This window comes from Lactuca saligna, chromosome 9 (assembly GCF_052625555.1).
Source record: "Lactuca saligna cultivar CGN05327 chromosome 9, ASM5262555v1, whole genome shotgun sequence".
Taxonomy (NCBI): domain Eukaryota; kingdom Viridiplantae; phylum Streptophyta; class Magnoliopsida; order Asterales; family Asteraceae; genus Lactuca; species Lactuca saligna.
Window position 1 is genome coordinate 174,227,036 of NC_136425.1, and position 16,963 is coordinate 174,243,998.

The 16,963-nt window shown below is 39.2% G+C and overlaps 1 long non-coding RNA gene across 1 annotated transcript; it reads right to left on the reverse strand.

Moving 5' to 3' along the window:
• Positions 1 to 15,564: 15,564 nt before the first annotated feature.
• LOC145014391 (uncharacterized) lies at positions 15,565 to 16,745 on the reverse strand. The gene is made up of 4 exons (XR_013665519.1): positions 16,668 to 16,745; positions 16,297 to 16,381; positions 15,793 to 15,900; positions 15,565 to 15,696 (listed from the first exon to the last, which is right to left on the reverse strand). It is a non-coding gene; the product is annotated as an uncharacterized LOC145014391 (long non-coding RNA).
• Between the last annotated feature and the right edge of the window lie 218 nt (positions 16,746 to 16,963).

Below are 16,963 nucleotides of genomic sequence, written 5' to 3' on the forward strand. Positions count from 1 at the left end.
CATGCCGGGTCGGGTCAAGTACATACCAGAAATAGTTATGGACTTAGACACCTTATCCAACAACAATTTCATACACACCATCACAAGGTAATGCTTTAAAATAAAGAACATTATTAAAGAAAGCATTAATCGAACCAACTTCATTATCAAATGAAAAGGTGAAACCTTGTTTATACAATGCATGAAAGGAAATAATATTGCTTGCCATTTCTGGCGAATAACAACATTTATTCAAATCTAAACTAAACCCACTACTTAGCGATAAAGTATAAACTTCAATCTTGGTGACAGGTGAAGCTTTCCTGTTTCCCATGATCAAGTTTAGTCTTCCTTGCTCCACCTTCCCACTTCTTCTTAGTCCCTGCAAATCATAACAGATATGAATACCACAACCGGTATCAAGGACCCATGAGTTAGAATGGGGTGAGTTATTAGATAAGATAGTGTAAATACCTGCATGGTTGGGTTTAACTTTCCCATCCTTCACATCTTGCTGGTACTTTGGGCAGTTCCTCTTCCAATGTGCCTTTTCATGGCAATAGAAGCATTCAGCCTCTTTTGGGTCAGAATAAGGAGTAATGAAACCTTTCTTGGTTCCACTTGAAGAAGAGCCATCAAGGGTCCTAACCTTGGTACCCTTCAAAGAATGCTTTCTTTTCTTCCCTCATCCTTTCCCAATTGCCAAGACAGGGGCGGAGTTGGTAGGAGTAGGAGTAGTAACAACCGCCTTACCCTTAAGAACACTCTCCGCAGTCTTTAAGAGTCCTTGAAGTTTGCTGAGAGTGACCTCTTCCTTGTTCATGTGGTATGTCATGCGGAATTGATCATAACATGAAGGTAAGGAGTGCAAAATAATATCTATTGCTAGCTCCTCGGGGAAGTTCACATTAAGCTTCAGCAAACGGTCCACAAACCTTTGCATTTTCTGCATGTGGGCCGTGATGGGTTCTCCATCCTTCATTCTGGTTGTTATCATGGAGGTGATGATTTCATATCTCTCTTGTCGTGCACTTTGATGGTATCTTTCCATCAAATCTTGGTGCATTTCAAAAGGGTAGTAGTCCTCGTAGGACTTTTGGAGATCGGCTGTCATACTGGCCATCATGATGCATGCCACCTTGGTAGCATCCCTTTCATGTGCCCTAAAGTCAGCGATCTCTTGAGGAGTAGCAACTATCTCATCAATCTCCTTAAGCTCCTTATCGAGGACATATTCTTTGTCCTCATAGCGGGTAATCATTCGGATGTTTCTGATCCATTCATTAAAGTTGGATCCATCAAAAGTGACTTTCCCACACAAGTTCATCAGAGAAAAGGAGCCATTAGGATTAGAGCCAGAAGCAGCAATGTTTGCAGACATCTGAAAAGAAGAAAAGTTTAGTTTAGAAATAGAGACAGTCCTTAATAAAACACCCAAATGTAGTATTAAGGCTAGGCCCCAATCACAATATATTATACTTAGAAGAGGTATGTCGTAATCTAAGTAATAACATATTTGAAAGGTAGGTGAATGACGATTCACCAATTTCCACCAAAGTCGAAATATTAAAATATTTAATTTGATTCTTAGAAACTCCTAAATTCTTTTGAGATTCAATGAACTTTTCAAAGGCATGTTTCAATCTCGAGTGTACCCTCCAAGTTTTGTGACTGGGATGCCGAGGATCACAAAACAAGGTGTGAAGTAACCATGCAAATTACTTGGTACCCTTAATAAATTACCCCTCAATCGATGTGCCGGTTAACCACACACGCTCCATCGATACTATAATAAATATTAAGTCACCCTTTACCTACCTTGTTAAGTTCAAGTTAGTGTGCCGGTTAACCACACACGCTCCACTAACGAATTACACAAAGTGTAAAGTGTAATTTCATGGATTAGCACCTTATTCACATTTTTCCTAAAGTAACTAAGATTGAGAATTTAATAAAACATTTAGTTACTTTATAATATTCATCATACTTTTAATGAGAATTTATAAATCCTTGTCTTACCCGTTCGGCTAACGACCCTCCACCAGTCAAGCAAGCGGTGGGTAAGAGGGGACACCCATTAAGTTGTCATTTTATAGGCAACAATTGCAAACTTTTCACTGATCATAAGAGTCTCCAATATCTCTTTAATAAGAAGGAATTGAATATGAGGCAACGACGCTGGCTGGAATTACTCAAGGACTACGACTGTGAGATACTTTACCATCCCGGTAAAGCTAATGTTGTTGTTGATGCTCTCAGTCGGAAAGTCAATCTTGAAAGGAAAAGGCCAAGAGCGTTGAGAATTGAAATTGTTTCGACCATTGTGGAAAGTATAAAGAAAGCTCAAGAAGAAGCTTCTGGGAAGAATGACCGAAAGGAGGAACGTTTGGGGAAAACGTTGGTGTTCGGTGTAAACAGTCATGGACTGAAGGTATTCTAGGATCGAATTTAGATACCTAAGTCAGGAGGAATCAGAGATCTTCTGATGGAAGAAGCTCACAAAACCATGTACTCGATTCATCCCGGTAGCACTAAAATGTATAGGGACCTAAAACCCTACTACTTGTGGCCGACGATGAAGCTTGATGTTGCAAAGTATGTGGCTGAGTGTGTGACTTGTGCAAGAGTCAAGACACAACATCAGAAACCGTATGGGAGTTTAGAACCTTTACCTGTGCCTATGGGTAAGTGGGAAGACATTGCTATGCATTTTGTCACTAAACTGCCCAGAACAAAGAATGGTCACGACATGATTTGGGTGGTCGTTGATCGATTCACTAAGAGTGCGCATTTCATAGCAGCCAGGGAGAAATGGTCTATGGAAAAGCTTGTGAATTCTTATGTGAAGAAAATTGTGAGACTTCACGGAGTTCCGCTAACGATTGTATCGGATCGTGATAGCCGTTTCACCTCAAGGTTTTGGAAAAGTCTACAAGAGGAAATGGGTACCAAGTTATGTTTAACTACAGCTTACCATCTGCAGACTGATGGTCAGAGTGAAAGAACGATACAAACACTTGAAGATATGCTGAGAGCATGTACCTTGGAACTCCTAGGTAATTGGGATGAACATTTACCATTAGTAGAATTTTCCTATAATAATAGTTTTCACTCGAGCATTAAGATGGCACCTTACCAAGCTTTGTATGGAAAAAGTGTCGTACGTCATCTTGTTGGCTTGGGACTGGGGAAAAGCAGTTTATGGGACCAGAGATGGTTCATCAAACTGCTGAAAAGTTGAAAATAATTAGGGAAAGAATGTTAGCGGCTCAGGATCGTCAAAAGAGCTATGCTGACAAAAAGCGAAGACCGATGACTTTTGAAGTTAGGGATTCGGTTTTGCTTAAAGTCTCGCCGTGGAAGGGACTTATAAGATTTGGAAAAATAGGAAAACTAAGTCCAAGGTTTATTGGACCGTTTAAAGTTCTTCAGAGGATTGGGAACCAAGCTTACAAGCTCGAACTACCAGAATAACTGAATGGAATTCATAACACTTTTCATGTGTGTTATTTACGAAAGTTCACGGGGAAAGTTCCCGACATGATTCCACTTTCGGAGTTGAGAATCGATGAGAACAAAAGGTTGATTGAAGAACCAGAGGCAATTGTTGACCGAAAGACTAAGAAGTTGCGATGCAAGATGGTCGAGTTAGTGCTTGTCCAATGGAAACACACGAACGGGCCGAATCTCACCTGGGAGACGGAGAATGACATGATGGGTCGCTATCCTCATTTGTTTGTTGATGTGTGATTCCGGGGACGAAATCATTCTAAGGTGGAGAGAATTGTAATGCATGTGTTTCTGGGCTTGCCATTTTAAGCAATGTAATAGTCTAGGTTAACCTTTGTAACCTGTTTTGAAATAATATAAGTGTATTATTTGAGTATTATGTGTTTTGTGCTTAATTGCTTAATTATGTGGTTTGATTAATTAAGAATAAAAACAAGCGTCAAAATTGAAGTGTAAAATAAACTTGATATCTTTAGATAATGTTTTAGTAGTTGAAACAAGGTTTCCGAGGATATAAAGAATGCCGAAATCCGAGTTATAACGAAGAAGTTATGACCTGTCGAAGTTTCGCGACAGAACCAGCACGACACAACATGACGTAAAAAGTGAATTTACGTTAGAGCGATATTTAGCCTTAGAAATCTAAATGAAAGTCGTAGAATACGTTAAACCATGAGCGTGCATAAAAAGAACGCTCAAATCTGACTTCGTATGAGGAAGTTATGATTTTTCGAAGTTTCGACTTAGCAGTATGCAACCCGAATGCTCGATTTGAGACCGAGTGGTTTTTAGCCGAAACAATATAAATGAGAATTGAAGATCTCATTAATTGCAGTAAAACGATAAAAAGATAGGCGAAAACGGATGTCGGATAAAGAAGTTATGAATTTATAACGAAATTTTCTGTCCCGGCCTATTAAAAATAAATAATAAAAATAAAGTCAAAATTAGCCAACGGAGTCTAAACGAAAGTTGTAGAGCATAGTCTCACCTTCGCGTGGATATAAAGAACGTCGAAAACGGAGTTCGTATGAAGAAGATATGAATTTCCGAAGTTTATTAAATAATTAATAATTAAATTTAATTATTTAATTTCGGTATTATCCGAAGACGAGTCACCGGATTCATCCGGAGTACGCCCCGCATACAGCAAGAAATGTCGACACTTCGGATGACGCATGCAGTGACGACTTCGGAGGCATGTACGCCCCGCGTGCTGGGAGGTTCCAGCCTCCTATAAATAGGATGCGAGGGGTCCGGGCATAATTGCTCATTTCTCCTTCGTTTCGTGCCGAAGCTCTACGTTTTTACCCCCAAAGCCACCCCGAAGCCCCGGTAATATTCCCGAGATCCCGAAGATCCTGAGAAGTGCGGTTTCCGAGCCGAAGCTCTGCCTGCGAGAAGTTCGATTTTTGTAGAGATCTTCCAGATCTGCTGAGGATTACTACTTTTGCAAGTCGTAGTGTTGTCCGATCATCTTCTGATCAAGTGAGTGTGTAGTTACTTTCTTCTAACGCATAATTATGAAGTATTTTATACGAAATATGTGTTATGTGTATATTTTGTTGTTATGTGTGTGAATGTATATTCACTTTCTTCTATCTCATGGATCTGATTTGTTTTCTACAAAATACGTGGTATGTGGGTGTGCCTCATCTGTTATGTGGAATATATATTGAATGAAAATGATATACAGGTTTTAAACTATGTATAAAAATGTATAATTTTATCTACTAATATGTTGGGTAGAACATGGGTAGATAGTTGGTGTGTAATAAACAGATGAGAGGCCTCGATGTTGTTGTTATTGACCTAGTTATTCAGCGGAGTATGGATAACGACCACAGAATCCTTCTAGACAGTCTCGTGGAATGCTAGCAGGTTCATAACCTGTAGGTGTTGTGAACGATGTGTTCACCGGTGTACTCTATCCCCCTCGTGGTTGCCTTTAGGATATCTATTGTTGAGGAAACCCCTTAGCAGTAATGTCCATCCCGATGAAAATCCTAGATTAGGTCCCTTGAGATAGATGTTGTTTTAGGGACGTAAAGTGAGGATAACGGGAATGGGTAATCGGGATAGTGATTTTTTGGTGAAATTAAATATAATTTATTTATTGTGGGTTGAAAACCCTATATGCTCACCAGGCTCCCAAGCCTGACCCACTCAGTTTTATTTGTATTACAGGAAGTGGCGCAAGGGCGTAAGATGGATGAATCATCGAGTTGTTTTGTTTACAAGTCTGTATATGTATATTTTTGTTGAATGACTTGTAATGTTATCGTTTATGCTTTATTGTCTGTATCGGAACATGACACCCCGAGTTTTAATTATATAATGAAAATGCATCTCTTGATGAAATGCTTTGATAAATATTATTTTATCATGTTTTGTTTTGGTAACAAATTCTGCAACACTTTTAAATCAAAAAGGATTTACTCTGAAATTATTTTAAAAAACATAAATGAAATCGGTCTTTTCTAGCCGAGATTTTGGGGATGTCACAGTTGGTATCAGAGCATTAGTTTAAGCGAACTAAAAATTTGTAGGATTTCTAAACTTAAACTTAGAATGCTAAGTGGAATTTGAGATGTGTGTATGTTGGATTTTAGACACAAGCACTAGTTTATTTTAGGAACGTTGCCTAAAATGCTTTTATGTGCTAAATGTTATATGTTGCCATATATGATATTATTTGTTCGGATCTACGGTTTGTTGCCAACCGGATTTGAAGGTTTATGTGTTTAGGATTCTAAGCGTATATGTACGATATTAGAACTAGCATGTAATCGTTTGGAGTAATAAGGTGAAATTATTCGGTGTGTAAATCAAAAATGGTGAGAACAAGGAGTGGTGTTGGAAACGCGGATGAAAACAGGAATCAACCACAAGTGATTGAGCAAATACCTGTTGTAGCAGCAGCACCAGAACAGATCACCATGGCTGGAGTGCAAGCCATGATTCGGGCTATGTTAGCCGAACAAAGGGAGGAAATGCTACAAATGTTGCATAATAATAGGGACGAACCTATCATACCTATTGAGGAACCTGAATTGATTCCCGAGCAATCGGAAGAAGGGAACAATAGTCACATTATGAGTCAAGTTGGGACTCAAGAAGAATGAAGGAACAACCCGGAAAGGAGAAACAACAACGATGGGCGAATGTACAAGAATTTCTTGGGCGCCAAACCGCCAAGTCTTTCTGGGAGCCCAAAGCCTGTTGAAATAATGGATTGGATCTCCGAAATGGAGATGTTATTTGAAAGTTGCGACTGTAGCAACAAACAGAAGACTGTCTTTGCAGTCAGACAACTGAAGACTGGAGTATTAAGTTGGTGGAAGTTGTTGGCAGATACTATGCCACGAGGAGAAGCCCTGAAAATGTCATGGGAAGAGTTCTTGGAACAATTAAGGGTGCAATATTGTTCAGAGATAGATCTGATTGATCTGAACAATGAGTTCCAAAACTTGAAGAAGGGGAGGATGAGCGTAGACGACTATGCTACGACATTTACTGAGAAAATGAAATTATTTCCGTACCTAGTGCCAACGGAACTCTCCAAGATTGAGAGGTTTGCTAATGGACTGCCTGCCGACTTTGGTCCGACAGTCAAGATGGCAACTACTCTGAAAACGGTTGTTCGTGCAGCTAAGAATGTGGAGGCCCAGCAGAAGGAAAAGGGTCTGGAAAGGATAGAAGTTGGTGAAAAGAGGAAGTTCGATGGAACTTCAGGGTCCAATAACAAAAACAAGTTCTCGAAGTCTGGTTCGAGGGGAAGTGGAGGCGAAGCGAAATGGTGCGACAAATGTAAGAAGAAGCATCATGGAAAATGTGAGGTAGTGGCCACATGCTACAAGTGTAGAAAGCCAGGTCACTATGCCAATGAATGTACCCTCACTAAGAAAGTTTGTTATGGTTGTGGTGAGGAGGGACACATGTCGAGGGACTTCCCGAAAAAGAAGGAAGCAACAAGACCCAACATTCCGCCAAAGCCAAAGGCGAGAGCATTCCAGATGACACTAGAAGCTGCTAAAGATGAAGCTGATGTCGCTTCAGGTACCTTTCTCGTTAACAATTTGCCTGCCCAAATTTTATTTGATTCTGGAGCCAACTACTCCTTTATATCATATGAATTTGGTAGAAAACTAGCATTGCCTGTTGATAGACTAGATGATGCTTTATTAGTCGAAGTTGCTAGTGGCAAGTTTGTACTTGTTAGCCATCGTATGAAAAACATCTTAATCGACCTTAATGGGAATAAGTTTCACGAAGAATTATTACCTATAGAACTTAATGGTTTCGATATTGTGTTGGGAATGGATTGGCTTAGCGCCAATGATGCTGAAATTTTGTACAAGAAGAAGATAGTGAAGGTAAACCCGCCAGGGAAGGAATCGTTTATGGTGTATGGAGATAAACGTAGGGTAAATTCTGGAATCATTTCTCTAATGAAAGCCAGAAAGTGTTTGACCAAGGGATGTACATCATATTTAGCATTCGTGATTGATGCTAAGAAGGAGAAGAAGGTGATGCAGAGTATTCCTGTGGTGTGTGATTATCCGGATGTATTTCCCAAAGATCTTCCTGGATTACCGCCTGATCAACAAGTGGAATTCCGTATTGACTTGTTACCAGGAACAACGCCAATTGCAAAAGCACCTTATCGATTAGCACCGACGGAGATGAAGGAGCTGATGATGCAACTTCAGGAGTTATTGGACAAAGGTTTCATTAGACCTAGTTCATCACCCTGGGGAGCTCCGGTGTTATTCGTGAAGAAGAAAGATGGAAGCATGAGGATGTGCATTGATTATCGAGAGCTGAATAAGGCAACAATAAAGAATAGATATATGTTGCCAAGGATTGATGACCTATTCGATCAACTACAAGGTTCGAGCTATTTTTCGAAGATAGACCTAAGGTCAGGATATCATCAGCTGAAAGTAAGAGAGCAGGATATAGAGAAGACTACGTTCAGAACTAGATATGGACACTATGTGTTCTTGGTTATGTCGTTTGGACTAACCAATGCTCCGGCAGCATTCATGGATTTAATGAATAGGGTTTGTAATCCGTTCCTTGATAAATCTGTGATAGTTTTCATAGACAACATTCTGATTTACTCGAAAAGCCAGGAGGAGCATGGCAGACACTTGCAAGAAGTGTTAGAAGTCTTGAAGAAGGAGCAGTTGTATGCTAAGTTCTCCAAATGCGATTTTTGGATTTGTGAAGTCCAATTCTTGGGTCACGTGGTCAACCAAGAAGGGATAATGGTTGATCCAGCAAAGATCGAAGCTGTGATGAAGTGGGAACAACCGAAAAGTCCCACGGAGATCCGAAGCTTTTTAGGATTAGCTGGATATTACCGAAGGTTTATCCAAGGCTTTTCTTCGATTGCTACTCCATTGACAGCTTTGACCCACAAAGGAGCTACTTATGCTTGGAGTGAGAAGCATAAAGAAGCAATCGAGAAGCTAAAGAAGAAACTATGCGAGGCATCGATACTTTCTCTACCCGATGGAGTTGAAGACTTCGCTGTTTATAGCGATGCGTCTGGGGTTGGATTGGGTTGTGTTTTGACCCAAAGAGAAAAGGTGATAGCATATGCGTCTCGACAATTGAAAGAGCATGAAAAGAACTACCCGACTCATGATTTGGAGTTGGCAGCGGTAGTTTTCGCTCTAAAAATATGGAGGCATTACCTCTATGGCACGAAGTGCAAACTTTTCACTGATCATAAGAGTCTCCAATATCTCTTTAATCATAAGGAATGGAATATGAGGCAACGACGTTGGCTGCAATTACTCAAGGACTACGACTGTGAGATACTTTACCATCCCGGTAAAGCTAATGTTGTTGCTGATGCTCTCAATCGGAAAGTCAATCTTGAAAGGAAAAGGCCAAGAGCGTTGAGAATTGAAGTTGTTTCGACCATTGTGGAAAGTATAAAGAAAGCTCAAGAGGAAGCTTCTGAGAAGAATGACCGAAAGGAGGAACGTTTGGGCAAAACGTTGGTGTTCGGTGTAAACAGTCATGGACTGAAGGTATTCCAGGATCGGATTTGGATACCTAAGTCAGGAGGAATCAGAGATCTTCTGATGGAAGAAACTCACAAAATCATGTACTCGATTCATCCCGATAGCACTAAAATGTATAGGGACCTAAAACCCTACTACTGGTTGCCGACGATGAAGCTTGATGTTGCAAAGTATGTGGCCGAGTGTGTGACTTGTGCGAGAGTCAAGACACAACATCAGAAACCGTATGGGAGTTTAGAACCTTTACTTGTGCCTATGGGTAACTGGGAAGACATTGCTATGCATTTTGTCACTAAACTGCCCAGAACAAAGAATGGTCACGACATGATTTGGGTGGTCGTTGATCGATTCACTAAGAGTGCGCATTTCATAGCAGCCAGGGAGAAATGGTCTATGGAAAAGCTTGTGAATTCTTATGTGAAGGAAATTGTGAGACTTCACGGAGTTTCGCTAACGATTGTATCGGATCGTGATAGCCGTTTCACCTCAAGGTTTTGGAAAAGTCTACAAGAGGAAATGGGTACCAAGTTATGTTTAACTACAGCTTACCATCTGCAGACTGATGGTCAGAGTGAAAGAACGATACAAACACTTGAAGATATGCTGAGAGCATGTACCTTGGAATTCCTAGGTAATTGGGATGAACATTTACCATTAGTAGAATTTTCCTATAATAATAGTTTTCACTTGAGCATTAAGATGGCACCTTACCAAGCTTTGTATGGAAAAAAGTGTCGTACGCCATCTTGTTGGCTTGAGGCTGGGGAAAAGCAGTTTATGGGACCGGAGATGGTTCATCAAACTGCTGAAAAGTTGAAAATAATTAGGGAAAGAATGTTAGCGGCTCAGGATCGTCAAAAGAGCTATGTTGACAAAAAGCGAAGACCGATGACTTTTGAAGTTGGGGATTCGGTTTTGCTTAAAGTCTCGTCGTGGAAGGGACTTATAAGATTTGGAAAAATAGGAAAACTAAGTCCAAGGTTTATTGGACCGTTTAAAGTTCTTCAGAGGATTGGGAACCAAGCTTACAAGCTCGAACTACCAGAAGAACTGAATGGAATTCATAACACTTTTCATGTATGTTATTTACGAAAGTTCACGGGGGAAGTTCGCGACATGATTCCACTTTCGGAGTTGAGAATCGATGAGAACAAAAGGTTGATTGAAGAACCAGCGGCAATTGTTGACCGAATGACTAAGAAGTTGCAACGCAAGATGGTCGAGTTAGTGCTTGTCCGATGGAAACACACGAACGGGCCGAATCTCACCTGGGAGACGGAGAGTGACATGATGGGTCGCTATCCGCATTTGTTTGTTGATGTGTGATTCCGGGGACGAAATCATTCTAAGGTGGAGAGAATTGTAATGCATGTGTTTCTGGGCTTGCCATTTTTAGCAATGTAATAGTCTAGGTTAACCTTTGTAACCTGTTTTGAAATAATATAAGTGTATTATTTGAGTATTATGTGTTTTGTGCTTAATTGCTTAATTATGTGGTTTGATTAATTAAGAATAAAAACAAGCGTCAAAATTTAAGTGTAAAATAAACTTTATATCTTTAGATAATGTTTTAGTAGTTGAAACAAGGCTTCCGATGATATAAAGAATGCCGAAATCCAAGTTATAACGAAGAAGTTATGACCTGTCGAAGTTTCGCGACAGAACCGGCACGACACAGCGCGACGTAAAAAGTGAATTTACGTTAGAGCGATATTTAGCCTTAGAAATCTAAATGAAAGTCATAGAATACATTAAACCATGAGCGTGCATAAAGAGAACGCTCAAATCTGACTTCGTATGAGGAAGTTATGATTTTTCGAAGTTTCGACTTAGCAGTATGCAACCCGAATGTTCGATTTGAGACCGAGCGGTTTTTAGCCGAAACAATCTAAATGAGAATTGAAGATCTCATTAATTGTAGTAAAACGATAAAAAGATAGGCGAAAACGGACGTCGGATAAAGAAGTTATGAATTTATAACGAAATTTTTTGTCCCGGCCTATTAAAAATAAAGTCAAAATTAGCCGACGGAGTCTAAACGAAAGTTGTAGAGCGTAGTCTCACCTTCGTGTGGATATAAAGAACGTCGAAAACGGAGTTCGTATGAAGAAGATATGAATTTCCAAAGTTTATTAAATAATTAATAATTAAATTTAATTATTTAATTTCGGTATTATCCGAAGACGAGTCACCGGATTCATCCGGAGTACGCCCCGCGCACTCGAGTATGCCCCGCGTACAGCAAGAAATGTTGACACTTCGGATGACGCATGCAGTGACGACTTCGGAGGCATGTACGCCCCGCGTACTGGGAGGTTCCAGCCTCCTATAAAAAGGATGCGAGGGGTCCGGGCATAATTGTTCATTTCTCCTCCGTTTCGTGCCGAAGCTCTGCGTTTTTACCCCCGAAGCCACCCCGAAGCCCCGGTAATATTCCCGAGTCCCGAAGCAAGTCCTGAGATCCCGAAGATCCCGAGAAGTTCGGTTTCCGAGTCGAAACTCTGCCCGCGAGAAGTTCGATTTTTGTAGAGATCTTCCAGATCTGCTGAGGATTACTACTTTTGCAAGTCGTAGTGTTGTCCGATCATCTTCTGATCAAGTGAGTGTGTAGTTACTTTCTTCTAACGCATAATTATGAAGTATTTTATACGAAATATGTGTTATGTGTATATTTTGTTGTTATGTGTGTGAATGTATATTCACTTTCTTCTATCTCATGGATCTGATTTGTTTTCTACAAAATACGTGTTATGTGGGTGTGCCTCATCTGTTATGTGGAATATATATTGAATGAAAATGATATACAGGTTTTAAACTATGTATAAAAATGTATATTTTTATCTACTAATATGTTGGGTAGAACATGGGTAGATAGTTGGTGTGTAATAAACAGATGATAGGCCTCGATGTTGTTGTTGTTGACCTAGTTATTCAGCGGAGTATAGATAACGACCACAGACTCCTTCTAGACAGTCTCGTGGAACACTAGCAGGTTCATAACCTGTAGGTGTTTTGAACGATGTGTTCACCGGTGTACTCTATCCCCCTTATGGTTGCCTTTAGGATATCTATTGTTGAGGAAACCCCTTAGCAGTAATGTCCGTCCCGATGAAAATCCTAGATTAGGTCCCTTGAGATAGATGTTGTTTTAGGGACGTAAAGTGAGGATAACGGGAATGGGTAATCGGGATAGTGATTGGTTGGTGAAATTAAATATAATTTATTTATTGTGGGTTGAAAACCCTATATGCTCACCAGGCTCCAAGCCTGACCCACTCAGTTTTATTTGTATTACAGGAAGTGGCGCAAGGGCGTAAGATGGATGAATCATCGAGTTGTTTTGTTTACAAGTCTGTATATGTATATATTTGTTCAATGACTTGTAATGTTATCGTTTATGCTTAATGGTCTGTATCGGAACATGACACCCCGAGTTTTAATTATATAATGAAAATGCATCTCTTGATGAAATTCTTTGATAAATATTAATTTATCATATTTTGTTTTGGGTACAAATTCCGCAACACTTTTAAATCAAAAGGATTTACTCTGAAATTATTTTAAAAAGCATAAATGAAATCGGTTTTTTCTGGCCGAGATTTTGGGGATGTCACATTTTCAAGTACCAAAACAATTTAGGGTAATGTTTCTAGTCCATTTCCAGCAACTAAAATCAAAATTCTGAAAACTGCAGCCTCTACTCGTCGAGTGCATGAACTGACTCGATGAGTAGCTTGCATTTGGTCATGGACTCGTCAAGTCCCCCCATGGACTCGGCAAGTTCATACGGGCAGAAAGCAGAAAACTCAATTTTTTCAAGCAGTTTGCACAAAAATCAAACAAGCAAGCCTAGGCTCTGATACCACTATTGGGTTTTGAGCATTCTAACACTTCCTAAGTGTACATGCAACCTTAATAACCTTAGATCTATGTTTGTCTAATAATCATGCAAAGTTGTTTTCCAAGGTTATGAACATATCTAGCATACATGGGGTACAATTTTCTTTGTATAAAAGATAGAACTACATACCTTGTTGTTGAAAGTGTTCCTTGAAACCTTGTGAGCCTAGCACCTTAAGTGTGATGCCTCAAATGCTTCACACAACACCAAATGCAAAGTATTAACTTGAGAGAATACTCTAACACACTCAAAATCGGCCAAGCCCTCTTGTTTCTCTTGTGTAGCCGATTTTGGGGAGAGACATGGTCCTTATATAGTGTGTTGCATTAGGTAAAACCCTAATGTAACATGACTCTTCATTTCTCAATCCATGGGTTAACTCCATGGAGCATCCTATGGGTGGAACCCAACTTGATGATCCATGGAGCCTTTTAGCCCACTATATAAGATATGGAAGATTTACATAATCTACCCATATATTTAATTAGTTATTCTTTTGATCACTTAATTAATTCTAAATTAATTCTTGATCAAAACTAATTAAATAATATTATTAATATATTAGAACTTATAATATATTAATAAACCATATGTGTTATTTCTCTCATTTAGTTTATCCAATTGCATGGTGCCATGCAACCCAAATGGACCATGTCGGGTCGGGTAAAGTATTTACCAGAAATAGTTATGGACTTAGACACCTTATCCAACAGCAACCTCATATCTAAGCCTCTAACTCGAAATAGCTCTCAATCATACAAAAAATGCCCCAAATCTCAAATGATAATAGATCTAGATGCAAAAGAGCCCAAGCAACAGATTATTACCTCCAAAATATGCCCCAACTGAAGTAGATCCCGGATCTACACCACTCCTTTGCAGCAAGCCTCTTGATCTTCAATCCCCTTTCCAATATTTTATCTTCCAAAGCTCTATTCTCTCTATTGATGGAGGCTCACTCGATTCTAGGGTTTCTGGATCTCAAAAGGGTAGCAAATAGGTTGAGGGTAGGTTATAATGTGCTTTGTATAGGGCACAACCCCCGGGATTAGGGTTTTCTCTCTTCAACACCAACTTGTCGAGTCCAAGCCGCCGACTCGACGAGTTGACCACTTAACCCGCGATAGATTCCCGCTTCGACTTGGCGAGTAAGCATGCCTACTCGTCGAGTCCCTTTCCTTAATTTACACTTTATGTCCTTCAATAACACCTCTGGAACTTGGGGTGTTACAATCCTAAATTTCGAGTCCAAAAATTTCATTTTAATTAACTGAGTATAAAAACATTCATGAGAAAACTACGTATAAATATATCATTTCATAAATCAACATATCATGTCTGAAAACCCAAATCATAAAATAGAAACATGTCAATGTACAATCCCAGAATATCTCAAGTGCAGAAAATCAATGCGTGTGTGTATGACGTGCTGCTACCGCGCCAACTCTTTCCCCTTCGCTGAAGAGGTACCTGAAACCAAAACGGTAAATTGTAAGCACGAAGCTTATTGAGTTCCCCCATCGTACCACATACCATACAACCACATATCATACATAATGACGGACAATTATTGGGTGCCCGACCTACCCGCTACGACCATTCTGGGGTGCCGACCACTACTAGAAAAACAGCCTTTTACGACGCTCATTGCGCGTCGTAAAAGGCTCAGACGACGCGCAAATGCGCGTCAAGGAAGGCCCTGTCATAAAGAGAGAGGACGCGCTTTTGCGCGTCGTCTATAGACGACGCGCATTTACGACGCTCATTTACGACGCGCAATTATGACGCTCGTTTACGACACGCAATGCGTATCAAGGAAGGCCCTGCATTAAAGGAAGACGACACGCATTCGCGTGTCGTAACCTTACGACGCGCGTGTTAATGACACGCAATGCGTATCAAGAAAGCCCTGTCAAGAAAGGCCATGTCATAAATGAAGATGACAAGCATTTTTGCGTATCGTAAATTTAAATATTTAAAAAAATATATTTATATATTTATGAATTTTTAAATTAAATTTGCATTTAATACGTCATAATAGAAATAAAATACCATATACAAAAAAATACAATCCATTGCATAAAATTTAATGTCATACAATTCTATTTCTTACAATATATAAATTTGCATCCATCTAATCTACTCTATGTTTCATACTAACAATTGAAATAAAGAATGCAACACTTGCATTTTCAGCATCTTATCTCTTTCAGCTTGAGCTTTCTTTTCCACTTCTAACTCCAGGGCTATTTGCTTTCATCAACCCTGTAAACAGAACACAAACTCACTTGTCATTTTCATTCTACTTTTAAAATTAATTCTTATTAGGACATTCTACTTTTAAAAGCTCAAAACCATTACTTGTTTGTGCAGTTTAAGCTCCAACACGACTGCAAAAGCTCAAAACCATTACTTGTTTGGAGTATGTACAAACCATCACTTGTTTGTGCAGTTTAAGCTCCAACACAACTGCAAAAGCTCAAAACCATTACTTTTTTGGAGTCTGTACAAACATAAAAGTCATCAAACAAGTGAACATGTCATGCAGAGAATAACAACGTACTTTCATAAATAAATAAAATTATGTTTCTTTTCTTGCATTTAACCTACAACACAAAACTTACCTACATTATATGTTGGTAAATATCATGCACTGGTTTTCCAAGTTTCAGGTTAGGAAGAAACACAAACAACAACACATAGTATGTATCAAAAGTTGGATCATAGTAGTAATTTTCCAGCACAAAAGTAGTAGTAATAGAAAAAATACACTCACACACATAATATGAAAGTGTTGGTTAGATATTTCTAGCATTAGAAAATAACCCACTTGACATTCTCTTTGAGAGTAGGTAGGGTTCTAACCACAGTAGCGTTTGGCCTTGGCACATGGTGCTCGTTGTCCCACCACCAACACTAGCAACATCAATAGAACCGTGTAGACGTGTACCTGAAAGGTAGCCAGATGAGCATAGTATGTGTGTGGTATTTACCAATAGACACAAAATGAGTGCACTTTGAATACCTGTCTAAACATAATTTAAATAATTAAAACAAATCTTACTTAATTCAAAAAGATAAAACAAAACAATAGAAAAAGACTGATCAAAATGACACAAATATTGACATACGTGTAACACAGGTTGTTTGTGAGTGATTGCAGAGTATCAACATTCACAATATGCAGATTCTTATAATGAACATTCTTGTGATTAAAGAAATGGAAAGACATGTACCGTAAAACATAGTGTTCACATGTGAAGCCTTTTGGAGGCAAGATCGAACGCATTCAAATATTTTTCTTCCATAACTTGCAGTGCCTAAATTTACAAATTTTAACAAGATATGAACCAAAGGGAAAAAAAAAAGTCATTTTTTGCAACACAAATGGATGTAGTACCTGACTACACAGACTTTAGCTACAACTGCTCTTGCAATGGTTTTGGTTTCATTCTAAAGGGTATTCAAGTAATACTTGTTCAAGCTTTAATTAATTAAGACTTTAGCTACAACTGCTCTTCCCAGTCAAAAC